This window comes from Eubalaena glacialis, chromosome 17 (assembly GCF_028564815.1).
Source record: "Eubalaena glacialis isolate mEubGla1 chromosome 17, mEubGla1.1.hap2.+ XY, whole genome shotgun sequence".
Classification (NCBI taxonomy): domain Eukaryota; kingdom Metazoa; phylum Chordata; class Mammalia; order Artiodactyla; family Balaenidae; genus Eubalaena; species Eubalaena glacialis.
Genome location: NC_083732.1, coordinates 39,736,611 through 39,763,527, shown reverse-complemented (window position 1 = coordinate 39,763,527; position 26,917 = coordinate 39,736,611).

The window sequence follows — 26,917 nt, the reverse complement described above, 5'->3', positions numbered from 1 at the left end:
GCTACACACTGGTCCCTTCCCTGAATAACGTGTTCTTGGCACGGAGTTCTGCATGTAGCGAACTGCCTCTCCCAAGGAATGCTCTAGGTTCGCTATAGGGGCTTAGCCTCTTCTAAATCCCTGCAGTGTAAGAGGAAGAACTGTGCTTTGGTTACAGCAGGAACGCAAGGCAACTTTCTCCTGTAAGTATGGGGTCTTAAGGTATGACTTTGTAGAAGGAATGTGAAACAGTGTTGGTTTCTCAGTGCCGCTCAGCCTAGGGCATTGAGGCAGATATGCATGACATGTAGACGTGAGACAACAGATGGCCCGGAGCTGTTGGAGTGCTGAGGAAATCTAGCTCTCCCAAGGAGGCGTGCAGTGTGTTGCCCTACACTTAGCATATTGAGAGTGACTGGGAAAGGTTTCCGGGCCTGGATGTTTCTTAGCTTCCCAGTCGAGCATGCCGGTCCTCGGTGTTCTTGCAGGGAATAGGGTGCCCACGAGAGTTACTAGGTGTCTTCATAAGCGTACTAAGGTTAAAAGAAAGCCGAACTGCAACTCATGTCTCCAGGAAACTGCTCCACGCTTCGGCTTCAGCGGGGCTATTCAAGGCTTTACCTTGAGGAAACGACTCACGTCAAGTTTCCTTTGAGCTCTAGAGCGGCTCAGGTGGAGCTCCCACCCAGGCTACGAAAGCACCCTGTTGATTTAGAAGAAACTCGTTCCCTTCCCAGAGCCCTGCCTACAGTGACTAGAAACTCGTCCAAAACACTGGTATTTAGGTAGGTTCAAGGCGGCATGAATGGAGCTTTCAAAATGGGAAAGCAAGCCTTGTGCCATCAGGTCCCCGTTTCCAGTGAACACGCAGCCTACCCCCTTGTGATTTCTACCAAGTAAATATTCCCTCAAACTACACAGTGGTCCCTTCCCTGAAGAATGTTTTCTTGGCACGGAGTTCTGCATGTAGCGAACTGCCTCTCCCAAGGAACGCTTTGGTAACGCTATCGGGGCTTAGGCTCTTCCAAAACCCTGCCGTGTAAGAGGAAGAACTGTGCTTTGGTTACAGGAGGAACGCAAGCCGAGTTTCTCCTGTAAGTGTGGGGCCTCATGGTATGACTTTGTGGAAGGAATGCGAAGCAGTTTTGATTTCTCCGTGCCGCTCAGCCTAGGGCATTGAGGCAATTTGCATGACATGTAGGACGTGAGAGAACAGATTACATGGAGCTGTTGGAGTGCTGAGGAAATGTAGCTCTCCCAAGGAAGAGTGCAGTGTGTTGCCCTACACTTAACATACACAGAGTGACTGGGAAAGGTATCCGGGCCTGGAGGTTTCTTAGCAACCCAGTGGAGCCTGCCGGTACTCGGTGTTCTTGCACGGAATCGGGTGCCCAGCGAGATCCTAGGTGTCTTGAAAAGCGTACTAACGTTAAAAGAAAGGAGAACTGCAAGTAACGCCTCAAGGCAACTGCTCCACGTTCCGCTTCAGCAGGGATATTCAAGGCTTTACCTGGAGGAAAGGACTCACGTCAAGTTTCCTTGTAGCTCTAGAGCGTCTCAGGAGGAGCTCCCACCCAGGCTATGAAGCACCCTGTTGATTTAGAAACAACTCGTTCCCTGCCCAGAGCCCTGCCTACAGTGACTAGAAACTTGTCCAAAACACTGGTATTTAGGTAGGTTCAAGGCGGCATGAATGGAGCTTTCAAAATGGGAAAGCAAGCCTTGTGCCATCAGGTCTCCGTTTCCAGTGAACACGCAGCCTACCTCCTTGTGATTTCTACCAAGTTACTATACACTCTAGCTACACACTGGTCCCTTCCCTGAATAACGTGTTCTTGGCACGGAGTTCTGCATGTAGCGAACTGCCTCTCCCAAGCAATGCTCTAGGTACGCTATAGGGGCTTAGCCTCTTCTAAATCCCTGCAGTGTAAGAGGAAGAACTGTGCTTTGGTTACAGCAGGAACGCAAGGCAACTTTCTCCTGTAAGTATGGGGTCTTAAGGTATGACTTTGTAGAAGGAATGTGAAACAGTGTTGGTTTCTCAGTGCCGCTCAGCCTAGGGCATTGAGGCAGATATGCATGACATGTAGACGTGAGACAACCGATTGCCCGGAGCTGTTGGAGTGCTGAGGAAATCTAGCTCTCCCAAGGAGGCTTGCAGTGTGTTGCCCTACACTTAGCATATTGAGAGTGACTGGGAAAGGTTTCCGGGCCTGGATGTTTCTTAGCTTCCCAGTCGAGCATGCCGGTCCTCGGTGTTCTTGCAGGGAATAGGGTGCCCACGAGAGTTACTAGGTGTCTTCATAAGCGTACTAAGGTTAAAGGAAATCAGAACTGCAACTCATGTCTCCAGGAAACTGCTCCACGCTTCGGCTTCAGCGGGGCTATTCAAGGCTTTACCTTGAGGAAACGACTCACGTCAAGTTTCCTTTGAGCTCTAGAGCGGCTCAGGTGGAGCTCCCACCCAGGCTACGAAAGCCCCCTGTTGATTTAGAAAAAACTCGTTCCCTTCCCAGAGCCCTGCCTACAGTGACTAGAAACTCGTCCAAAACACTGGTATTTAGGTAGGTTCAAGGCGGCATGAATGGAGCTTTGAAAATGGGAAAGCAAGCCTTGTGCCATCAGGTCCCCGTTTCCAGTGAACACGCAGCCTACCCCCTTGTGGTTTCTACCAAGTAAATATTCCCTCAAACTACACAGTGGTCCCTTCCCTGAAGAATGTTTTCTTGGCACGGAGTTCTGCATGTAGCGAACTGCCTCTCCCAAGGAACGCTTTGGTAACGCTATCGGGGCTTAGGCTCTTCTAAAACCCTGCCGTGTAAGAGGAAGAACTGTGCTTTGGTTACAGGAGGATCGCAAGCCGAGTTTCTCCTGTAAGTGTGGGGCCTCAAGGTATGACTTTGTGGAAGGAATGCGAAGCAGTTTTGATTTCTCCGTGCCGCTCAGCCTAGGGCATTGAGGCAATTTGCATGACATGTAGGACGTGAGAGAACAGATTACATGGAGCTGTTGGAGTGCTGAGGAAATGTAGCTCTCCCAAGGAAGAGTGCAGTGTGTTGCCCTACACTTAACATACACAGAGTGACTGGGAAAGGTATCCGGGCCTGGAGGTTTCTTAGCAACCCAGTGGAGCCTGCCGGTACTCGGTGTTCTTGCACGGAATCGGGTGCCCAGCGAGATCCTAGGTGTCTTGCAAAGCGTACTAACGTTAAAAGAAAGGAGAACTGCAAGTAATGTCTCAAGGCAACTGCTCCGCGTTCCGCTTCAGCAGGGATATTCAAGGCTTTACCTGGAGGAAAGGACTCACGTCAAGTTTCCTTGTAGCTCTAGAGCGTCTCAGGAGGAGCTCCCACCCAGGCTATGAAAGCACCCTGTTGATTTAGAAACAACTCGTTCCCTGCCCAGAGCCCTGCCTACAGTGACTAGAAACTTGTCCAAAACACTGGTATTTAGGTAGGTTCAAGGCGGCATGAATGGAGCTTTCAAAATGGGAAAGCAAGCCTTGTGCCATCAGGTCTCCGTTTCCAGTGAACACGCAGCCTACCTCCTTGTGATTTCTACCAAGTTACTATACACTCTAGCTACACACTGGTCCCTTCCCTGAATAACGTGTTCTTGGCACGGAGTTCTGCATGTAGCGAACTGCCTCTCCCAAGCAATGCTCTAGGTACGCTATAGGGGCTTAGCCTCTTCTAAATCCCTGCAGTGTAAGAGGAAGAACTGTGCTTTGGTTACAGCAGGAACGCAAGGCAACTTTCTCCTGTAAGTATGGGGTCTTAAGGTATGACTTTGTAGAAGGAATGTGAAACAGTGTTGATTTCTCAGTGCCGCTCAGCCTAGGGCATTGAGGCAGATATGCATGACATGTAGACGTGAGACAACCGATTGCCCGGAGCTGTTGGAGTGCTGAGGAAATCTAGCTCTCCCAAGGAAGAGTGCAGTGTGTTGCCCTACACTTAGCATATTGAGAGTGACTGGGAAAGGTTTCCGGGCCTGGATGTTTCTTAGCTTCCCAGTCGAGCATGCCGGTCCTCGGTGTTCTTGCAGGGAATAGGGTGCCCACGAGAGTTACTAGGTGTCTTCATAAGCGTACTAAGGTTAAAGGAAATCAGAACTGCAACTCATGTCTCCAGGAAACTGCTCCACGCTTCGGCTTCAGCAGGGCTATTCAAGGCTTTACCTTGAGGAAACGACTCACGTCAAGTTTCCTTTGAGCTCTAGAGCGGCTCAGGTGGAGCTCCCACCCAGGCTACGAAAGCACCCTGTTGATTTAGAAAAAACTCGTTCCCTTCCCAGAGCCCTGCCTACAGTGACTAGAAACTCGTCCAAAACACTGGTATTTAGGTAGGTTCAAGGCGGCATGAATGGAGCTTTCAAAATGGGAAAGCAAGCCTTGTGCCATCAGGTCCCCGTTTCCAGTGAACACGCAGCCTACCCCCTTGTGATTTCTACCAAGTAAATATTCCCTCAAACTACACAGTGGTCCCTTCCCTGAAGAATGTTTTCTTGGCACGGAGTTCTGCATGTAGCGAACTGCCTCTCCCAAGGAACGCTTTGGTAACGCTATCGGGGCTTAGGCTCTTCCAAAACCCTGCCGTGTAAGAGGAAGAACTGTGCTTTGGTTACAGGAGGAACGCAAGCCGAGTTTCTCCTGTAAGTGTGGGGCCTCAAGGTATGACTTTGTGGAAGGAATGCGAAGCAGTTTTGATTTCTCCGTGCCGCTCAGCCTAGGGCATTGAGGCAATTTGCATGACATGTAGGACGTGAGAGAACAGATTACATGGAGCTGTTGGAGTGCTGAGGAAATGTAGCTCTCCCAAGGAAGAGTGCAGTGTGTTGCCCTACACTTAACATACACAGAGTGACTGGGAAAGGTATCCGGGCCTGGAGGTTTCTTAGCAACCCAGTGGAGCCTGCCGGTACTCGGTGTTCTTGCACGGAATCGGGTGCCCAGCGAGATCCTAGGTGTCTTGCAAAGCGTACTAACGTTAAAAGAAAGGAGAACTGCAAGTAACGCCTCAAGGCAACTGCTCCACGTTCCGCTTCAGCAGGGATATTCAAGGCTTTACCTGGAGGAAAGGACTCACGTCAAGTTTCCTTGTAGCTCTAGAGCGTCTCAGGAGGAGCTCCCACCCAGGCTATGAAAGCACCCTGTTGATTTAGAAACAACTCGTTCCCTGCCCAGAGCCCTGCCTACAGTGACTAGAAACTTGTCCAAAACACTGGTATTTAGGTAGGTTCAAGGCGGCATGAATGGAGCTTTCAAAATGGGAAAGCAAGCCTTGTGCCATCAGGTCTCCGTTTCCAGTGAACACGCAGCCTACCTCCTTGTGATTTCTACCAAGTTACTATACACTCTAGCTACACACTGGTCCCTTCCCTGAATAACGTGTTCTTGGCACGGAGTTCTGCATGTAGCGAACTGCCTCTCCCAAGGAATGCTCTAGGTTCGCTATAGGGGCTTAGCCTCTTCTAAATCCCTGCAGTGTAAGAGGAAGAACTGTGCTTTGGTTACAGCAGGAACGCAAGGCAACTTTCTCCTGTAAGTATGGGGTCTTAAGGTATGACTTTGTAGAAGGAATGTGAAACAGTGTTGGTTTCTCAGTGCCGCTCAGCCTAGGGCATTGAGGCAGATATGCATGACATGTAGACGTGAGACAACCGATGGCCCGGAGCTGTTGGAGTGCTGAGGAAATCTAGCTCTCCCAAGGAGGCGTGCAGTGTGTTGCCCTACACTTAGCATATTGAGAGTGACTGGGAAAGGTTTCCGGGCCTGGATGTTTCTTAGCTTCCCAGTCGAGCATGCCGGTCCTCGGTGTTCTTGCAGGGAATAGGGTGCCCACGAGAGTTACTAGGTGTCTTCATAAGCGTACTAAGGTTAAAAGAAAGCCGAACTGCAACTCATGTCTCCAGGAAACTGCTCCACGCTTCGGCTTCAGCGGGGCTATTCAAGGCTTTACCTTGAGGAAACGACTCACGTCAAGTTTCCTTTGAGCTCTAGAGCGGCTCAGGTGGAGCTCCCACCCAGGCTACGAAAGCACCCTGTTGATTTAGAAAAAACTCGTTCCCTTCCCAGAGCCCTGCCTACAGTGACTAGAAACTCGTCCAAAACACTGGTATTTAGGTAGGTTCAAGGCGGCATGAATGGAGCTTTCAAAATGGGAAAGCAAGCCTTGTGCCATCAGGTCCCCGTTTCCAGTGAACACGCAGCCTACCCCCTTGTGATTTCTACCAAGTAAATATTCCCTCAAACTACACAGTGGTCCCTTCCCTGAAGAATGTTTTCTTGGCACGGAGTTCTGCATGTAGCGAACTGCCTCTCCCAAGGAACGCTTTGGTAACGCTATCGGGGCTTAGGCTCTTCTAAAACCCTGCCGTGTAAGAGGAAGAACTGTGCTTTGGTTACAGGAGGAACGCAAGCCGAGTTTCTCCTGTAAGTGTGGGGCCTCAAGGTATGACTTTGTGGAAGGAATGCGAAGCAGTTTTGATTTCTCCGTGCCGCTCAGCCTAGGGCATTGAGGCAATTTGCATGACATGTAGGACGTGAGAGAACAGATTACATGGAGCTGTTGGAGTGCTGAGGAAATGTAGCTCTCCCAAGGAAGAGTGCAGTGTGTTGCCCTACACTTAACATACACAGAGTGACTGGGAAAGGTATCCGGGCCTGGAGGTTTCTTAGCAACCCAGTGGAGCCTGCCGGTACTCGGTGTTCTTGCACGGAATCGGGTGCCCAGCGAGATCCTAGGTGTCTTGCAAAGCGTACTAACGTTAAAAGAAAGGAGAACTGCAAGTAATGTCTCAAGGCAACTGCTCCACGTTCCGCTTCAGCAGGGATATTCAAGGCTTTACCTGGAGGAAAGGACTCACGTCAAGTTTCCTTGTAGCTCTAGAGCGTCTCAGGAGGAGCTCCCACCCAGGCTATGAAAGCACCCTGTTGATTTAGAAACAACTCGTTCCCTGCCCAGAGCCCTGCCTACAGTGACTAGAAACTTGTCCAAAACACTGGTATTTAGGTAGGTTCAAGGCGGCATGAATGGAGCTTTCAAAATGGGAAAGCAAGCCTTGTGCCATCAGGTCTCCGTTTCCAGTGAACACGCAGCCTACCTCCTTGTGATTTCTACCAAGTTACTATACACGCTAGCTACACACTGGTCCCTTCCCTGAATAACGTGTTCTTGGCACGGAGTTCTGCATGTAGCGAACTGCCTCTCCCAAGGAATGCTCTAGGTTCGCTATAGGGGCTTAGCCTCTTCTAAATCCCTGCAGTGTAAGAGGAAGAACTGTGCTTTGGTTACAGCAGGAACGCAAGGCAACTTTCTCCTGTAAGTATGGGGTCTTAAGGTATGACTTTGTAGAAGGAATGTGAAACAGTGTTGGTTTCTCAGTGCCGCTCAGCCTAGGGCATTGAGGCAGATATGCATGACATGTAGACGTGAGACAACAGATGGCCCGGAGCTGTTGGAGTGCTGAGGAAATCTAGCTCTCCCAAGGAGGCGTGCAGTGTGTTGCCCTACACTTAGCATATTGAGAGTGACTGGGAAAGGTTTCCGGGCCTGGATGTTTCTTAGCTTCCCAGTCGAGCATGCCGGTCCTCGGTGTTCTTGCAGGGAATAGGGTGCCCACGAGAGTTACTAGGTGTCTTCATAAGCGTACTAAGGTTAAAAGAAAGCCGAACTGCAACTCATGTCTCCAGGAAACTGCTCCACGCTTCGGCTTCAGCGGGGCTATTCAAGGCTTTACCTTGAGGAAACGACTCACGTCAAGTTTCCTTTGAGCTCTAGAGCGGCTCAGGTGGAGCTCCCACCCAGGCTACGAAAGCACCCTGTTGATTTAGAAGAAACTCGTTCCCTTCCCAGAGCCCTGCCTACAGTGACTAGAAACTCGTCCAAAACACTGGTATTTAGGTAGGTTCAAGGCGGCATGAATGGAGCTTTCAAAATGGGAAAGCAAGCCTTGTGCCATCAGGTCCCCGTTTCCAGTGAACACGCAGCCTACCCCCTTGTGATTTCTACCAAGTAAATATTCCCTCAAACTACACAGTGGTCCCTTCCCTGAAGAATGTTTTCTTGGCACGGAGTTCTGCATGTAGCGAACTGCCTCTCCCAAGGAACGCTTTGGTAACGCTATCGGGGCTTAGGCTCTTCCAAAACCCTGCCGTGTAAGAGGAAGAACTGTGCTTTGGTTACAGGAGGAACGCAAGCCGAGTTTCTCCTGTAAGTGTGGGGCCTCATGGTATGACTTTGTGGAAGGAATGCGAAGCAGTTTTGATTTCTCCGTGCCGCTCAGCCTAGGGCATTGAGGCAATTTGCATGACATGTAGGACGTGAGAGAACAGATTACATGGAGCTGTTGGAGTGCTGAGGAAATGTAGCTCTCCCAAGGAAGAGTGCAGTGTGTTGCCCTACACTTAACATACACAGAGTGACTGGGAAAGGTATCCGGGCCTGGAGGTTTCTTAGCAACCCAGTGGAGCCTGCCGGTACTCGGTGTTCTTGCACGGAATCGGGTGCCCAGCGAGATCCTAGGTGTCTTGAAAAGCGTACTAACGTTAAAAGAAAGGAGAACTGCAAGTAACGCCTCAAGGCAACTGCTCCACGTTCCGCTTCAGCAGGGATATTCAAGGCTTTACCTGGAGGAAAGGACTCACGTCAAGTTTCCTTGTAGCTCTAGAGCGTCTCAGGAGGAGCTCCCACCCAGGCTATGAAGCACCCTGTTGATTTAGAAACAACTCGTTCCCTGCCCAGAGCCCTGCCTACAGTGACTAGAAACTTGTCCAAAACACTGGTATTTAGGTAGGTTCAAGGCGGCATGAATGGAGCTTTCAAAATGGGAAAGCAAGCCTTGTGCCATCAGGTCTCCGTTTCCAGTGAACACGCAGCCTACCTCCTTGTGATTTCTACCAAGTTACTATACACTCTAGCTACACACTGGTCCCTTCCCTGAATAACGTGTTCTTGGCACGGAGTTCTGCATGTAGCGAACTGCCTCTCCCAAGCAATGCTCTAGGTACGCTATAGGGGCTTAGCCTCTTCTAAATCCCTGCAGTGTAAGAGGAAGAACTGTGCTTTGGTTACAGCAGGAACGCAAGGCAACTTTCTCCTGTAAGTATGGGGTCTTAAGGTATGACTTTGTAGAAGGAATGTGAAACAGTGTTGGTTTCTCAGTGCCGCTCAGCCTAGGGCATTGAGGCAGATATGCATGACATGTAGACGTGAGACAACCGATTGCCCGGAGCTGTTGGAGTGCTGAGGAAATCTAGCTCTCCCAAGGAGGCTTGCAGTGTGTTGCCCTACACTTAGCATATTGAGAGTGACTGGGAAAGGTTTCCGGGCCTGGATGTTTCTTAGCTTCCCAGTCGAGCATGCCGGTCCTCGGTGTTCTTGCAGGGAATAGGGTGCCCACGAGAGTTACTAGGTGTCTTCATAAGCGTACTAAGGTTAAAGGAAATCAGAACTGCAACTCATGTCTCCAGGAAACTGCTCCACGCTTCGGCTTCAGCGGGGCTATTCAAGGCTTTACCTTGAGGAAACGACTCACGTCAAGTTTCCTTTGAGCTCTAGAGCGGCTCAGGTGGAGCTCCCACCCAGGCTACGAAAGCCCCCTGTTGATTTAGAAAAAACTCGTTCCCTTCCCAGAGCCCTGCCTACAGTGACTAGAAACTCGTCCAAAACACTGGTATTTAGGTAGGTTCAAGGCGGCATGAATGGAGCTTTGAAAATGGGAAAGCAAGCCTTGTGCCATCAGGTCCCCGTTTCCAGTGAACACGCAGCCTACCCCCTTGTGGTTTCTACCAAGTAAATATTCCCTCAAACTACACAGTGGTCCCTTCCCTGAAGAATGTTTTCTTGGCACGGAGTTCTGCATGTAGCGAACTGCCTCTCCCAAGGAACGCTTTGGTAACGCTATCGGGGCTTAGGCTCTTCTAAAACCCTGCCGTGTAAGAGGAAGAACTGTGCTTTGGTTACAGGAGGATCGCAAGCCGAGTTTCTCCTGTAAGTGTGGGGCCTCAAGGTATGACTTTGTGGAAGGAATGCGAAGCAGTTTTGATTTCTCCGTGCCGCTCAGCCTAGGGCATTGAGGCAATTTGCATGACATGTAGGACGTGAGAGAACAGATTACATGGAGCTGTTGGAGTGCTGAGGAAATGTAGCTCTCCCAAGGAAGAGTGCAGTGTGTTGCCCTACACTTAACATACACAGAGTGACTGGGAAAGGTATCCGGGCCTGGAGGTTTCTTAGCAACCCAGTGGAGCCTGCCGGTACTCGGTGTTCTTGCACGGAATCGGGTGCCCAGCGAGATCCTAGGTGTCTTGCAAAGCGTACTAACGTTAAAAGAAAGGAGAACTGCAAGTAATGTCTCAAGGCAACTGCTCCGCGTTCCGCTTCAGCAGGGATATTCAAGGCTTTACCTGGAGGAAAGGACTCACGTCAAGTTTCCTTGTAGCTCTAGAGCGTCTCAGGAGGAGCTCCCACCCAGGCTATGAAAGCACCCTGTTGATTTAGAAACAACTCGTTCCCTGCCCAGAGCCCTGCCTACAGTGACTAGAAACTTGTCCAAAACACTGGTATTTAGGTAGGTTCAAGGCGGCATGAATGGAGCTTTCAAAATGGGAAAGCAAGCCTTGTGCCATCAGGTCTCCGTTTCCAGTGAACACGCAGCCTACCTCCTTGTGATTTCTACCAAGTTACTATACACTCTAGCTACACACTGGTCCCTTCCCTGAATAACGTGTTCTTGGCACGGAGTTCTGCATGTAGCGAACTGCCTCTCCCAAGCAATGCTCTAGGTACGCTATAGGGGCTTAGCCTCTTCTAAATCCCTGCAGTGTAAGAGGAAGAACTGTGCTTTGGTTACAGCAGGAACGCAAGGCAACTTTCTCCTGTAAGTATGGGGTCTTAAGGTATGACTTTGTAGAAGGAATGTGAAACAGTGTTGATTTCTCAGTGCCGCTCAGCCTAGGGCATTGAGGCAGATATGCATGACATGTAGACGTGAGACAACCGATTGCCCGGAGCTGTTGGAGTGCTGAGGAAATCTAGCTCTCCCAAGGAAGAGTGCAGTGTGTTGCCCTACACTTAGCATATTGAGAGTGACTGGGAAAGGTTTCCGGGCCTGGATGTTTCTTAGCTTCCCAGTCGAGCATGCCGGTCCTCGGTGTTCTTGCAGGGAATAGGGTGCCCACGAGAGTTACTAGGTGTCTTCATAAGCGTACTAAGGTTAAAGGAAATCAGAACTGCAACTCATGTCTCCAGGAAACTGCTCCACGCTTCGGCTTCAGCAGGGCTATTCAAGGCTTTACCTTGAGGAAACGACTCACGTCAAGTTTCCTTTGAGCTCTAGAGCGGCTCAGGTGGAGCTCCCACCCAGGCTACGAAAGCACCCTGTTGATTTAGAAAAAACTCGTTCCCTTCCCAGAGCCCTGCCTACAGTGACTAGAAACTCGTCCAAAACACTGGTATTTAGGTAGGTTCAAGGCGGCATGAATGGAGCTTTCAAAATGGGAAAGCAAGCCTTGTGCCATCAGGTCCCCGTTTCCAGTGAACACGCAGCCTACCCCCTTGTGATTTCTACCAAGTAAATATTCCCTCAAACTACACAGTGGTCCCTTCCCTGAAGAATGTTTTCTTGGCACGGAGTTCTGCATGTAGCGAACTGCCTCTCCCAAGGAACGCTTTGGTAACGCTATCGGGGCTTAGGCTCTTCTAAAACCCTGCCGTGTAAGAGGAAGAACTGTGCTTTGGTTACAGGAGGAACGCAAGCCGAGTTTCTCCTGTAAGTGTGGGGCCTCAAGGTATGACTTTGTGGAAGGAATGCGAAGCAGTTTTGATTTCTCCGTGCCGCTCAGCCTAGGGCATTGAGGCAATTTGCATGACATGTAGGACGTGAGAGAACAGATTACATGGAGCTGTTGGAGTGCTGAGGAAATGTAGCTCTCCCAAGGAAGAGTGCAGTGTGTTGCCCTACACTTAACATACACAGAGTGACTGGGAAAGGTATCCGGGCCTGGAGGTTTCTTAGCAACCCAGTGGAGCCTGCCGGTACTCGGTGTTCTTGCACGGAATCGGGTGCCCAGCGAGATCCTAGGTGTCTTGCAAAGCGTACTAACGTTAAAAGAAAGGAGAACTGCAAGTAATGTCTCAAGGCAACTGCTCCACGTTCCGCTTCAGCAGGGATATTCAAGGCTTTACCTGGAGGAAAGGACTCACGTCAAGTTTCCTTGTAGCTCTAGAGCGTCTCAGGAGGAGCTCCCACCCAGGCTATGAAAGCACCCTGTTGATTTAGAAACAACTCGTTCCCTGCCCAGAGCCCTGCCTACAGTGACTAGAAACTTGTCCAAAACACTGGTATTTAGGTAGGTTCAAGGCGGCATGAATGGAGCTTTCAAAATGGGAAAGCAAGCCTTGTGCCATCAGGTCTCCGTTTCCAGTGAACACGCAGCCTACCTCCTTGTGATTTCTACCAAGTTACTATACACGCTAGCTACACACTGGTCCCTTCCCTGAATAACGTGTTCTTGGCACGGAGTTCTGCATGTAGCGAACTGCCTCTCCCAAGGAATGCTCTAGGTTCGCTATAGGGGCTTAGCCTCTTCTAAATCCCTGCAGTGTAAGAGGAAGAACTGTGCTTTGGTTACAGCAGGAACGCAAGGCAACTTTCTCCTGTAAGTATGGGGTCTTAAGGTATGACTTTGTAGAAGGAATGTGAAACAGTGTTGGTTTCTCAGTGCCGCTCAGCCTAGGGCATTGAGGCAGATATGCATGACATGTAGACGTGAGACAACAGATGGCCCGGAGCTGTTGGAGTGCTGAGGAAATCTAGCTCTCCCAAGGAGGCGTGCAGTGTGTTGCCCTACACTTAGCATATTGAGAGTGACTGGGAAAGGTTTCCGGGCCTGGATGTTTCTTAGCTTCCCAGTCGAGCATGCCGGTCCTCGGTGTTCTTGCAGGGAATAGGGTGCCCACGAGAGTTACTAGGTGTCTTCATAAGCGTACTAAGGTTAAAAGAAAGCCGAACTGCAACTCATGTCTCCAGGAAACTGCTCCACGCTTCGGCTTCAGCGGGGCTATTCAAGGCTTTACCTTGAGGAAACGACTCACGTCAAGTTTCCTTTGAGCTCTAGAGCGGCTCAGGTGGAGCTCCCACCCAGGCTACGAAAGCACCCTGTTGATTTAGAAGAAACTCGTTCCCTTCCCAGAGCCCTGCCTACAGTGACTAGAAACTCGTCCAAAACACTGGTATTTAGGTAGGTTCAAGGCGGCATGAATGGAGCTTTCAAAATGGGAAAGCAAGCCTTGTGCCATCAGGTCCCCGTTTCCAGTGAACACGCAGCCTACCCCCTTGTGATTTCTACCAAGTAAATATTCCCTCAAACTACACAGTGGTCCCTTCCCTGAAGAATGTTTTCTTGGCACGGAGTTCTGCATGTAGCGAACTGCCTCTCCCAAGGAACGCTTTGGTAACGCTATCGGGGCTTAGGCTCTTCCAAAACCCTGCCGTGTAAGAGGAAGAACTGTGCTTTGGTTACAGGAGGAACGCAAGCCGAGTTTCTCCTGTAAGTGTGGGGCCTCATGGTATGACTTTGTGGAAGGAATGCGAAGCAGTTTTGATTTCTCCGTGCCGCTCAGCCTAGGGCATTGAGGCAATTTGCATGACATGTAGGACGTGAGAGAACAGATTACATGGAGCTGTTGGAGTGCTGAGGAAATGTAGCTCTCCCAAGGAAGAGTGCAGTGTGTTGCCCTACACTTAACATACACAGAGTGACTGGGAAAGGTATCCGGGCCTGGAGGTTTCTTAGCAACCCAGTGGAGCCTGCCGGTACTCGGTGTTCTTGCACGGAATCGGGTGCCCAGCGAGATCCTAGGTGTCTTGAAAAGCGTACTAACGTTAAAAGAAAGGAGAACTGCAAGTAACGCCTCAAGGCAACTGCTCCACGTTCCGCTTCAGCAGGGATATTCAAGGCTTTACCTGGAGGAAAGGACTCACGTCAAGTTTCCTTGTAGCTCTAGAGCGTCTCAGGAGGAGCTCCCACCCAGGCTATGAAGCACCCTGTTGATTTAGAAACAACTCGTTCCCTGCCCAGAGCCCTGCCTACAGTGACTAGAAACTTGTCCAAAACACTGGTATTTAGGTAGGTTCAAGGCGGCATGAATGGAGCTTTCAAAATGGGAAAGCAAGCCTTGTGCCATCAGGTCTCCGTTTCCAGTGAACACGCAGCCTACCTCCTTGTGATTTCTACCAAGTTACTATACACTCTAGCTACACACTGGTCCCTTCCCTGAATAACGTGTTCTTGGCACGGAGTTCTGCATGTAGCGAACTGCCTCTCCCAAGCAATGCTCTAGGTACGCTATAGGGGCTTAGCCTCTTCTAAATCCCTGCAGTGTAAGAGGAAGAACTGTGCTTTGGTTACAGCAGGAACGCAAGGCAACTTTCTCCTGTAAGTATGGGGTCTTAAGGTATGACTTTGTAGAAGGAATGTGAAACAGTGTTGGTTTCTCAGTGCCGCTCAGCCTAGGGCATTGAGGCAGATATGCATGACATGTAGACGTGAGACAACCGATTGCCCGGAGCTGTTGGAGTGCTGAGGAAATCTAGCTCTCCCAAGGAGGCTTGCAGTGTGTTGCCCTACACTTAGCATATTGAGAGTGACTGGGAAAGGTTTCCGGGCCTGGATGTTTCTTAGCTTCCCAGTCGAGCATGCCGGTCCTCGGTGTTCTTGCAGGGAATAGGGTGCCCACGAGAGTTACTAGGTGTCTTCATAAGCGTACTAAGGTTAAAGGAAATCAGAACTGCAACTCATGTCTCCAGGAAACTGCTCCACGCTTCGGCTTCAGCGGGGCTATTCAAGGCTTTACCTTGAGGAAACGACTCACGTCAAGTTTCCTTTGAGCTCTAGAGCGGCTCAGGTGGAGCTCCCACCCAGGCTACGAAAGCCCCCTGTTGATTTAGAAAAAACTCGTTCCCTTCCCAGAGCCCTGCCTACAGTGACTAGAAACTCGTCCAAAACACTGGTATTTAGGTAGGTTCAAGGCGGCATGAATGGAGCTTTGAAAATGGGAAAGCAAGCCTTGTGCCATCAGGTCCCCGTTTCCAGTGAACACGCAGCCTACCCCCTTGTGGTTTCTACCAAGTAAATATTCCCTCAAACTACACAGTGGTCCCTTCCCTGAAGAATGTTTTCTTGGCACGGAGTTCTGCATGTAGCGAACTGCCTCTCCCAAGGAACGCTTTGGTAACGCTATCGGGGCTTAGGCTCTTCTAAAACCCTGCCGTGTAAGAGGAAGAACTGTGCTTTGGTTACAGGAGGATCGCAAGCCGAGTTTCTCCTGTAAGTGTGGGGCCTCAAGGTATGACTTTGTGGAAGGAATGCGAAGCAGTTTTGATTTCTCCGTGCCGCTCAGCCTAGGGCATTGAGGCAATTTGCATGACATGTAGGACGTGAGAGAACAGATTACATGGAGCTGTTGGAGTGCTGAGGAAATGTAGCTCTCCCAAGGAAGAGTGCAGTGTGTTGCCCTACACTTAACATACACAGAGTGACTGGGAAAGGTATCCGGGCCTGGAGGTTTCTTAGCAACCCAGTGGAGCCTGCCGGTACTCGGTGTTCTTGCACGGAATCGGGTGCCCAGCGAGATCCTAGGTGTCTTGCAAAGCGTACTAACGTTAAAAGAAAGGAGAACTGCAAGTAATGTCTCAAGGCAACTGCTCCGCGTTCCGCTTCAGCAGGGATATTCAAGGCTTTACCTGGAGGAAAGGACTCACGTCAAGTTTCCTTGTAGCTCTAGAGCGTCTCAGGAGGAGCTCCCACCCAGGCTATGAAAGCACCCTGTTGATTTAGAAACAACTCGTTCCCTGCCCAGAGCCCTGCCTACAGTGACTAGAAACTTGTCCAAAACACTGGTATTTAGGTAGGTTCAAGGCGGCATGAATGGAGCTTTCAAAATGGGAAAGCAAGCCTTGTGCCATCAGGTCTCCGTTTCCAGTGAACACGCAGCCTACCTCCTTGTGATTTCTACCAAGTTACTATACACTCTAGCTACACACTGGTCCCTTCCCTGAATAACGTGTTCTTGGCACGGAGTTCTGCATGTAGCGAACTGCCTCTCCCAAGCAATGCTCTAGGTACGCTATAGGGGCTTAGCCTCTTCTAAATCCCTGCAGTGTAAGAGGAAGAACTGTGCTTTGGTTACAGCAGGAACGCAAGGCAACTTTCTCCTGTAAGTATGGGGTCTTAAGGTATGACTTTGTAGAAGGAATGTGAAACAGTGTTGATTTCTCAGTGCCGCTCAGCCTAGGGCATTGAGGCAGATATGCATGACATGTAGACGTGAGACAACCGATTGCCCGGAGCTGTTGGAGTGCTGAGGAAATCTAGCTCTCCCAAGGAAGAGTGCAGTGTGTTGCCCTACACTTAGCATATTGAGAGTGACTGGGAAAGGTTTCCGGGCCTGGATGTTTCTTAGCTTCCCAGTCGAGCATGCCGGTCCTCGGTGTTCTTGCAGGGAATAGGGTGCCCACGAGAGTTACTAGGTGTCTTCATAAGCGTACTAAGGTTAAAGGAAATCAGAACTGCAACTCATGTCTCCAGGAAACTGCTCCACGCTTCGGCTTCAGCAGGGCTATTCAAGGCTTTACCTTGAGGAAACGACTCACGTCAAGTTTCCTTTGAGCTCTAGAGCGGCTCAGGTGGAGCTCCCACCCAGGCTACGAAAGCACCCTGTTGATTTAGAAAAAACTCGTTCCCTTCCCAGAGCCCTGCCTACAGTGACTAGAAACTCGTCCAAAACACTGGTATTTAGGTAGGTTCAAGGCGGCATGAATGGAGCTTTCAAAATGGGAAAGCAAGCCTTGTGCCATCAGGTCCCCGTTTCCAGTGAACACGCAGCCTACCCCCTTGTGATTTCTACCAAGTAAATATTCCCTCAAACTACACAGTGGTCCCTTCCCTGAAGAATGTTTTCTTGGCACGGAGTTCTGCATGTAGCGAACTGCCTCTCCCAAGGAACGCTTTGGTAACGCTATCGGGGCTTAGGCTCTTCTAAAACCCTGCCGTGTAAGAGGAAGAACTGTGCTTTGGTTACAGGAGGAACGCAAGCCGAGTTTCTCCTGTAAGTGTGGGGCCTCAAGGTATGACTTTGTGGAAGGAATGCGAAGCAGTTTTGATTTCTCCGTGCCGCTCAGCCTAGGGCATTGAGGCAATTTGCATGACATGTAGGACGTGAGAGAACAGATTACATGGAGCTGTTGGAGTGCTGAGGAAATGTAGCTCTCCCAAGGAAGAGTGCAGTGTGTTGCCCTACACTTAACATACACAGAGTGACTGGGAAAGGTATCCGGGCCTGGAGGTTTCTTAGCAACCCAGTGGAGCCTGCCGGTACTCGGTGTTCTTGCACGGAATCGGGTGCCCAGCGAGATCCTAGGTGTCTTGCAAAGCGTACTAACGTTAAAAGAAAGGAGAACTGCAAGTAACGCCTCAAGGCAACTGCTCCACGTTCCGCTTCAGCAGGGATATTCAAGGCTTTACCTGGAGGAAAGGACTCACGTCAAGTTTCCTTGTAGCTCTAGAGCATCTCAGGAGGAGCTCCCACCCAGGCTATGAAAGCACCCTGTTGATTTAGAAACAACTCGTTCCCTGCCCAGAGCCCTGCCTACATTGACTAGAAACTTGTCCAAAACACTGGTATTTAGGTAGGTTCAAGGCGGCATGAATGGAGCTTTCAAAATGGGAAAGCAAGCCTTGTGCCATCAGGTCTCCGTTTCCAGTGAACACGCAGCCTACCTCCTTGTGATTTCTACCAAGTTACTATACACTCTAGCTACACACTGGTCCCTTCCCTGAATAACGTGTTCTTGGCACGGAGTTCTGCATGTAGCGAACTGCCTCTCCCAAGGAATGCTCTAGGTACGCTATAGGGGCTTAGCCTCTTCTAAATCCCTGCAGTGTAAGAGGAAGAACTGTGCTTTGGTTACAGCAGGAACGCAAGGCAACTTTCTCCTGTAAGTATGGGGTCTTAAGGTATGACTTTGTAGAAGGAATGTGAAACAGTGTTGGTTTCTCAGTGCCGCTCAGCCTAGGGCATTGAGGCAGATATGCATGACATGTAGACGTGAGACAACCGATGGCCCGGAGCTGTTGGAGTGCTGAGGAAATCTAGCTCTCCCAAGGAGGCGTGCAGTGTGTTGCCCTACACTTAGCATATTGAGAGTGACTGGGAAAGGTTTCCGGGCCTGGATGTTTCTTAGCTTCCCAGTCGAGCATGCCGGTCCTCGGTGTTCTTGCAGGGAATAGGGTGCCCACGAGAGTTACTAGGTGTCTTCATAAGCGTACTAAGGTTAAAAGAAAGCCGAACTGCAAATCATGTCTCCAGGAAACTGCTCCACGCTTCGGCTTCAGCGGGGCTATTCAAGGCTTTACCTTGAGGAAACGACTCACGTCAAGTTTCCTTTGAGCTCTAGAGCGGCCCAGGTGGAGCTCCCACCCAGGCTACGAAAGCACCCTGTTGATTTAGAAAAAACTCGTTCCCTTCCCAGAGCCCTGCCTACAGTGACTAGAAACTCGTCCAAAACACTGGTATTTAGGTAGGTTCAAGGCGGCATGAATGGAGCTTTCAAAATGGGAAAGCAAGCCTTGTGCCATCAGGTCCCCGTTTCCAGTGAACACGCAGCCTACCCCCTTGTGATTTCTACCAAGTAAATATTCCCTCAAACTACACAGTGGTCCCTTCCCTGAAGAATGTTTTCTTGGCACGGAGTTCTGCATGTAGCGAACTGCCTCTCCCAAGGAACGCTTTGGTAACGCTATCGGGGCTTAGGCTCTTCTAAAACCCTGCCGTGTAAGAGGAAGAACTGTGCTTTGGTTACAGGAGGAACGCAAGCCGAGTTTCTCCTGTAAGTGTGGGGCCTCAAGGTATGACTTTGTGGAAGGAATGCGAAGCAGTTTTGATTTCTCCGTGCCGCTCAGCCTAGGGCATTGAGGCAATTTGCATGACATGTAGGACGTGAGAGAACAGATTACATGGAGCTGTTGGAGTGCTGAGGAAATGTAGCTCTCCCAAGGAAGAGTGCAGTGTGTTGCCCTACACTTAACATACACAGAGTGACTGGGAAAGGTATCCGGGCCTGGAGGTTTCTTAGCAACCCAGTGGAGCCTGCCGGTACTCGGTGTTCTTGCACGGAATCGGGTGCCCAGCGAGATCCTAGGTGTCTTGCAAAGCGTACTAACGTTAAAAGAAAGGAGAACTGCAAGTAATGTCTCAAGGCAACTGCTCCACGTTCCGCTTCAGCAGGGATATTCAAGGCTTTACCTGGAGGAAAGGACTCACGTCAAGTTTCCTTGTAGCTCTAGAGCGTCTCAGGAGGAGCTCCCACCCAGGCTATGAAAGCACCCTGTTGATTTAGAAAAAACTCGTTCCCTGCCCAGAGCCCTGCCTACAGTGACTAGAAACTTGTCCAAAACACTGGTATTTAGGTAGGTTCAAGGCGGCATGAATGGAGCTTTCAAAATGGGAAAGCAAGCCTTGTGCCATCAGGTCTCCGTTTCCAGTGAACACGCAGCCTACCTCCTTGTGATTTCTACCAAGTTACTATACACTCTAGCTACACACTGGTCCCTTCCCTGAATAACGTGTTCTTGGCACGGAGTTCTGCATGTAGCGAACTGCCTCTCCCAAGGAATGCTCTAGGTTCGCTATAGGGGCTTAGCCTCTTCTAAATCCCTGCAGTGTAAGAGGAAGAACTGTGCTTTGGTTACAGCAGGAACGCAAGGCAACTTTCTCCTGTAAGTATGGGGTCTTAAGGTATGACTTTGTAGAAGGAATGTGAAACAGTGTTGGTTTCTCAGTGCCGCTCAGCCTAGGGCATTGAGGCAGATATGCATGACATGTAGACGTGAGACAACAGATGGCCCGGAGCTGTTGGAGTGCTGAGGAAATCTAGCTCTCCCAAGGAGGCGTGCAGTGTGTTGCCCTACACTTAGCATATTGAGAGTGACTGGGAAAGGTTTCCGGGCCTGGATGTTTCTTAGCTTCCCAGTCGAGCATGCCGGTCCTCGGTGTTCTTGCAGGGAATAGGGTGCCCACGAGAGTTACTAGGTGTCTTCATAAGCGTACTAAGGTTAAAAGAAAGCCGAACTGCAACTCATGTCTCCAGGAAACTGCTCCACGCTTCGGCTTCAGCGGGGCTATTCAAGGCTTTACCTTGAGGAAACGACTCACGTCAAGTTTCCTTTGAGCTCTAGAGCGGCTCAGGTGGAGCTCCCACCCAGGCTACGAAAGCACCCTGTTGATTTAGAAGAAACTCGTTCCCTTCCCAGAGCCCTGCCTACAGTGACTAGAAACTCGTCCAAAACACTGGTATTTAGGTAGGTTCAAGGCGGCATGAATGGAGCTTTCAAAATGGGAAAGCAAGCCTTGTGCCATCAGGTCCCCGTTTCCAGTGAACACGCAGCCTACCTCCTTGTGATTTCTACCAAGTTACTATACACTCTAGCTACACACTGGTCCCTTCCCTGAATAACGTGTTCTTGGCACGGAGTTCTGCATGTAGCGAACTGCCTCTCCCAAGGAATGCTCTAGGTTCGCTATAGGGGCTTAGCCTCTTCTAAATCCCTGCAGTGTAAGAGGAAGAACTGTGCTTTGGTTACAGCAGGAACGCAAGGCAACTTTCTCCTGTAAGTATGGGGTCTTAAGGTATGACTTTGTAGAAGGAATGTGAAACAGTATTGGTTTCTCAGTGCCGCTCAGCCTAGGGCATTGAGGCAGATATGCATGACATGTAGACGTGAGACAACCGATTGCCCGGAGCTGTTGGAGTGCTGAGGAAATCTAGCTCTCCCAAGGAGGCGTGCAGTGTGTTGCCCTACACTTAGCTTATTGAGAGTGACTGGGAAAGGTTTCCGGGCCTGGATGTTTCTTAGCTTCCCAGTCGAGCATGCCGGTCCTCGGTGTTCTTGCAGGGAATAGGGTGCCCACGAGAGTTACTAGGTGTCTTCATAAGCGTACTAAGGTTAAAAGAAAGCCGAACTGCAACTCATGTCTCCAGGAAACTGCTCCACGCTTCGGCTTCAGCGGGGCTATTCAAGGCTTTACCTTGAGGAAACGACTCACGTCAAGTTTCCTTTGAGCTCTAGAGCGGCTCAGGTGGAGCTCCCACCCAGGCTACGAAAGCCCCCTGTTGATTTAGAAAAAACTCGTTCCCTTCCCAGAGCCCTGCCTACAGTGACTAGAAACACGTCCAAAACACTGGTATTTAGGTAGGTTCAAGGCGGCATGAATGGAGCTTTCAAAATGGGAAAGCAAGCCTTGTGCCATCAGGTCCCCGTTTCCAGTGAACACGCAGCCTACCCCCTTGTGATTTCTACCAAGTAAATATTCCCTCAAACTACACAGTGGTCCCTTCCCTGAAGAATGTTTTCTTGGCACGGAGTTCTGCATGTAGCGAACTGCCTCTCCCAAGGAACGCTTTGGTAACGCTATCGGGGCTTAGGCTCTTCTAAAACCCTGCCGTGTAAGAGGAAGAACTGTGCTTTGGTTACAGGAGGATCGCAAGCCGAGTTTCTCCTGTAAGTGTGGGGCCTCAAGGTATGACTTTGTGGAAGGAATGCGAAGCAGTTTTGATTTCTCCGTGCCGCTCAGCCTAGGGCATTGAGGCAATTTGCATGACATGTAGGACGTGAGAGAACAGATTACATGGAGCTGTTGGAGTGCTGAGGAAATGTAGCTCTCCCAAGGAAGAGTGCAGTGTGTTGCCCTACACTTAACATACACAGAGTGACTGGGAAAGGTATCCGGGCCTGGAGGTTTCTTAGCAACCCAGTGGAGCCTGCCGGTACTCGGTGTTCTTGCACGGAATCGGGTGCCCAGCGAGATCCTAGGTGTCTTGCAAAGCGTACTAACGTTAAAAGAAAGGAGAACTGCAAGTAACGCCTCAAGGCAACTGCTCCGCGTTCCGCTTCAGCAGGGATATTCAAGGCTTTACCTGGAGGAAAGGACTCACGTCAAGTTTCCTTGTAGCTCTAGAGCGTCTCAGGAGGAGCTCCCACCCAGGCTATGAAAGCACCCTGTTGATTTAGAAACAACTCGTTCCCTGCCCAGAGCCCTGCCTACAGTGACTAGAAACTTGTCCAAAACACTGGTATTTAGGTAGGTTCAAGGCGGCATGAATGGAGCTTTCAAAATGGGAAAGCAAGCCTTGTGCCATCAGGTCTCCGTTTCCAGTGAACACGCAGCCTACCTCCTTGTGATTTCTACCAAGTTACTATACACTCTAGCTACACACTGGTCCCTTCCCTGAATAACGTGTTCTTGGCACGGAGTTCTGCATGTAGCGAACTGCCTCTCCCAAGCAATGCTCTAGGTACGCTATAGGGGCTTAGCCTCTTCTAAATCCCTGCAGTGTAAGAGGAAGAACTGTGCTTTGGTTACAGCAGGAACGCAAGGCAACTTTCTCCTGTAAGTATGGGGTCTTAAGGTATGACTTTGTAGAAGGAATGTGAAACAGTGTTGGTTTCTCAGTGCCGCTCAGCCTAGGGCATTGAGGCAGATATGCATGACATGTAGACGTGAGACAACCGATTGCCCGGAGCTGTTGGAGTGCTGAGGAAATCTAGCTCTCCCAAGGAGGCGTGCAGTGTGTTGCCCTACACTTAGCATATTGAGAGTGACTGGGAAAGGTTTCCGGGCCTGGATGTTTCTTAGCTTCCCAGTCGAGCATGCCGGTCCTCGGTGTTCTTGCAGGGAATAGGGTGCCCACGAGAGTTACTAGGTGTCTTCATAAGCGTACTAAGGTTAAAGGAAATCAGAACTGCAACTCATGTCTCCAGGAAACTGCTCCACGCTTCGGCTTCAGCAGGGCTATTCAAGGCTTTACCTTGAGGAAACGACTCACGTCAAGTTTCCTTTGAGCTCTAGAGCGGCTCAGGTGGAGCTCCCACCCAGGCTACGAAAGCACCCTGTTGATTTAGAAAAAACTCGTTCCCTTCCCAGAGCACTGCCTACAGTGACTAGAAACTCGTCCAAAACACTGGTATTTAGGTAGGTTCAAGGCGGCATGAATGGAGCTTTGAAAATGGGAAAGCAAGCCTTGTGCCATCAGGTCCCCGTTTCCAGTGAACACGCAGCCTACCCCCTTGTGGTTTCTACCAAGTAAATATTCCCTCAAACTACACAGTGGTCCCTTCCCTGAAGAATGTTTTCTTGGCACGGAGTTCTGCATGTAGCGAACTGCCTCTCCCAAGGAACGCTTTGGTAACGCTATCGGGGCTTAGGCTCTTCTAAAACCCTGCCGTGTAAGAGGAAGAACTGTGCTTTGGTTACAGCAGGAACGCAAGCCGAGTTTCTCCTGTAAGTGTGGGGCCTCAAGGTATGACTTTGTGGAAGGAATGCGAAGCAGTTTTGATTTCTCCGTGCCGCTCAGCCTAGGGCATTGAGGCAATTTGCATGACATGTAGGACGTGAGAGAACAGATTACATGGAGCTGTTGGAGTGCTGAGGAAATGTAGCTCTCCCAAGGAAGAGTGCAGTGTGTTGCCCTACACTTAACATACACAGAGTGACTGGGAAAGGTATCCGGGCCTGGAGGTTTCTTAGCAACCCAGTGGAGCCTGCCTGTACTCGGTGTTCTTGCACGGAATAGGGTGCCCAGCGAGATCCTAGGTGTCTTGCAAAGCGTACTAACGTTAAAAGAAAGGAGAACTGCAAGTAACGCCTCAAGGCAACTGCTCCACGTTCCGCTTCAGCAGGGATATTCAAGGCTTTACCTGGAGGAAAGGACTCACGTCAAGTTTCCTTGTAGCTCTAGAGCGTCTCAGGAGGAGCTCCCACCCAGGCTATGAAAGCACCCTGTTGATTTAGAAACAACTCGTTCCCTGCCCAGAGCCCTGCCTACAGTGACTAGAAACTTGTCCAAAACACTGGTATTTAGGTAGGTTCAAGGCGGCATGAATGGAGCTTTCAAAATGGGAAAGCAAGCCTTGTGCCATCAGGTCTCCGTTTCCAGTGAACACGCAGCCTACCTCCTTGTGATTTCTACCAAGTTACTATACACTCTAGCTACACACTGGTCCCTTCCCTGAATAACGTGTTCTTGGCACGGAGTTCTGCATGTAGCGAACTGCCTCTCCCAAGGAATGCTCTAGGTTCGCTATAGGGGCTTAGCCTCTTCTAAATCCCTGCAGTGTAAGAGGAAGAACTGTGCTTTGGTTACAGCAGGAACGCAAGGCAACTTTCTCCTGTAAGTATGGGGTCTTAAGGTATGACTTTGTAGAAGGAATGTGAAACAGTGTTGGTTTCTCAGTGCCGCTCAGCCTAGGGCATTGAGGCAGATATGCATGACATGTAGACGTGAGACAACCGATGGCCCGGAGCTGTTGGAGTGCTGAGGAAATCTAGCTCTCCCAAGGAGGCGTGCAGTGTGTTGCCCTACACTTAGCATATTGAGAGTGACTGGGAAAGGTTTCCGGGCCTGGATGTTTCTTAGCTTCCCAGTCGAGCATGCCGGTCCTCGGTGTTCTTGCAGGGAATAGGGTGCCCACGAGAGTTACTAGGTGTCTTCATAAGCGTACTAAGGTTAAAAGAAAGCCGAACTGCAACTCATGTCTCCAGGAAACTGCTCCACGCTTCGGCTTCAGCGGGGCTATTCAAGGCTTTACCTTGAGGAAACGACTCACGTCAAGTTTCCTTTGAGCTCTAGAGCGGCTCAGGTGGAGCTCCCACCCAGGCTACGAAAGCACCCTGTTGATTTAGAAAAAACTCGTTCCCTTCCCAGAGCCCTGCCTACAGTGACTAGAAACTCGTCCAAAACACTGGTATTTAGGTAGGTTCAAGGCGGCATGAATGGAGCTTTCAAAATGGGAAAGCAAGCCTTGTGCCATCAGGTCCCCGTTTCCAGTGAACACGCAGCCTACCCCCTTGTGATTTCTACCAAGTAAATATTCCCTCAAACTACACAGTGGTCCCTTCCCTGAAGAATGTTTTCTTGGCACGGAGTTCTGCATGTAGCGAACTGCCTCTCCCAAGGAACGCTTTGGTAACGCTATCGGGGCTTAGGCTCTTCTAAAACCCTGCCGTGTAAGAGGAAGAACTGTGCTTTGGTTACAGGAGGAACGCAAGCCGAGTTTCTCCTGTAAGTGTGGGGCCTCAAGGTATGACTTTGTGGAAGGAATGCGAAGCAGTTTTGATTTCTCCGTGCCGCTCAGCCTAGGGCATTGAGGCAATTTGCATGACATGTAGGACGTGAGAGAACAGATTACATGGAGCTGTTGGAGTGCTGAGGAAATGTAGCTCTCCCAAGGAAGAGTGCAGTGTGTTGCCCTACACTTAACATACACAGAGTGACTGGGAAAGGTATCCGGGCCTGGAGGTTTCTTAGCAACCCAGTGGAGCCTGCCGGTACTCGGTGTTCTTGCACGGAATCGGGTGCCCAGCGAGATCCTAGGTGTCTTGCAAAGCGTACTAACGTTAAAAGAAAGGAGAACTGCAAGTAATGTCTCAAGGCAACTGCTCCACGTTCCGCTTCAGCAGGGATATTCAAGGCTTTACCTGGAGGAAAGGACTCACGTCAAGTTTCCTTGTAGCTCTAGAGCGTCTCAGGAGGAGCTCCCACCCAGGCTATGAAAGCACCCTGTTGATTTAGAAACAACTCGTTCCCTGCCCAGAGCCCTGCCTACAGTGACTAGAAACTTGTCCAAAACACTGGTATTTAGGTAGGTTCAAGGCGGCATGAATGGAGCTTTCAAAATGGGAAAGCAAGCCTTGTGCCATCAGGTCTCCGTTTCCAGTGAACACGCAGCCTACCTCCTTGTGATTTCTACCAAGTTACTATACACGCTAGCTACACACTGGTCCCTTCCCTGAATAACGTGTTCTTGGCACGGAGTTCTGCATGTAGCGAACTGCCTCTCCCAAGGAATGCTCTAGGTTCGCTATAGGGGCTTAGCCTCTTCTAAATCCCTGCAGTGTAAGAGGAAGAACTGTGCTTTGGTTACAGCAGGAACGCAAGGCAACTTTCTCCTGTAAGTATGGGGTCTTAAGGTATGACTTTGTAGAAGGAATGTGAAACAGTGTTGGTTTCTCAGTGCCGCTCAGCCTAGGGCATTGAGGCAGATATGCATGACATGTAGACGTGAGACAACAGATGGCCCGGAGCTGTTGGAGTGCTGAGGAAATCTAGCTCTCCCAAGGAGGCGTGCAGTGTGTTGCCCTACACTTAGCATATTGAGAGTGACTGGGAAAGGTTTCCGGGCCTGGATGTTTCTTAGCTTCCCAGTCGAGCATGCCGGTCCTCGGTGTTCTTGCAGGGAATAGGGTGCCCACGAGAGTTACTAGGTGTCTTCATAAGCGTACTAAGGTTAAAAGAAAGCCGAACTGCAACTCATGTCTCCAGGAAACTGCTCCACGCTTCGGCTTCAGCGGGGCTATTCAAGGCTTTACCTTGAGGAAACGACTCACGTCAAGTTTCCTTTGAGCTCTAGAGCGGCTCAGGTGGAGCTCCCACCCAGGCTACGAAAGCACCCTGTTGATTTAGAAGAAACTCGTTCCCTTCCCAGAGCCCTGCCTACAGTGACTAGAAACTCGTCCAAAACACTGGTATTTAGGTAGGTTCAAGGCGGCATGAATGGAGCTTTCAAAATGGGAAAGCAAGCCTTGTGCCATCAGGTCCCCGTTTCCAGTGAACACGCAGCCTACCCCCTTGTGATTTCTACCAAGTAAATATTCCCTCAAACTACACAGTGGTCCCTTCCCTGAAGAATGTTTTCTTGGCACGGAGTTCTGCATGTAGCGAACTGCCTCTCCCAAGGAACGCTTTGGTAACGCTATCGGGGCTTAGGCTCTTCCAAAACCCTGCCGTGTAAGAGGAAGAACTGTGCTTTGGTTACAGGAGGAACGCAAGCCGAGTTTCTCCTGTAAGTGTGGGGCCTCATGGTATGACTTTGTGGAAG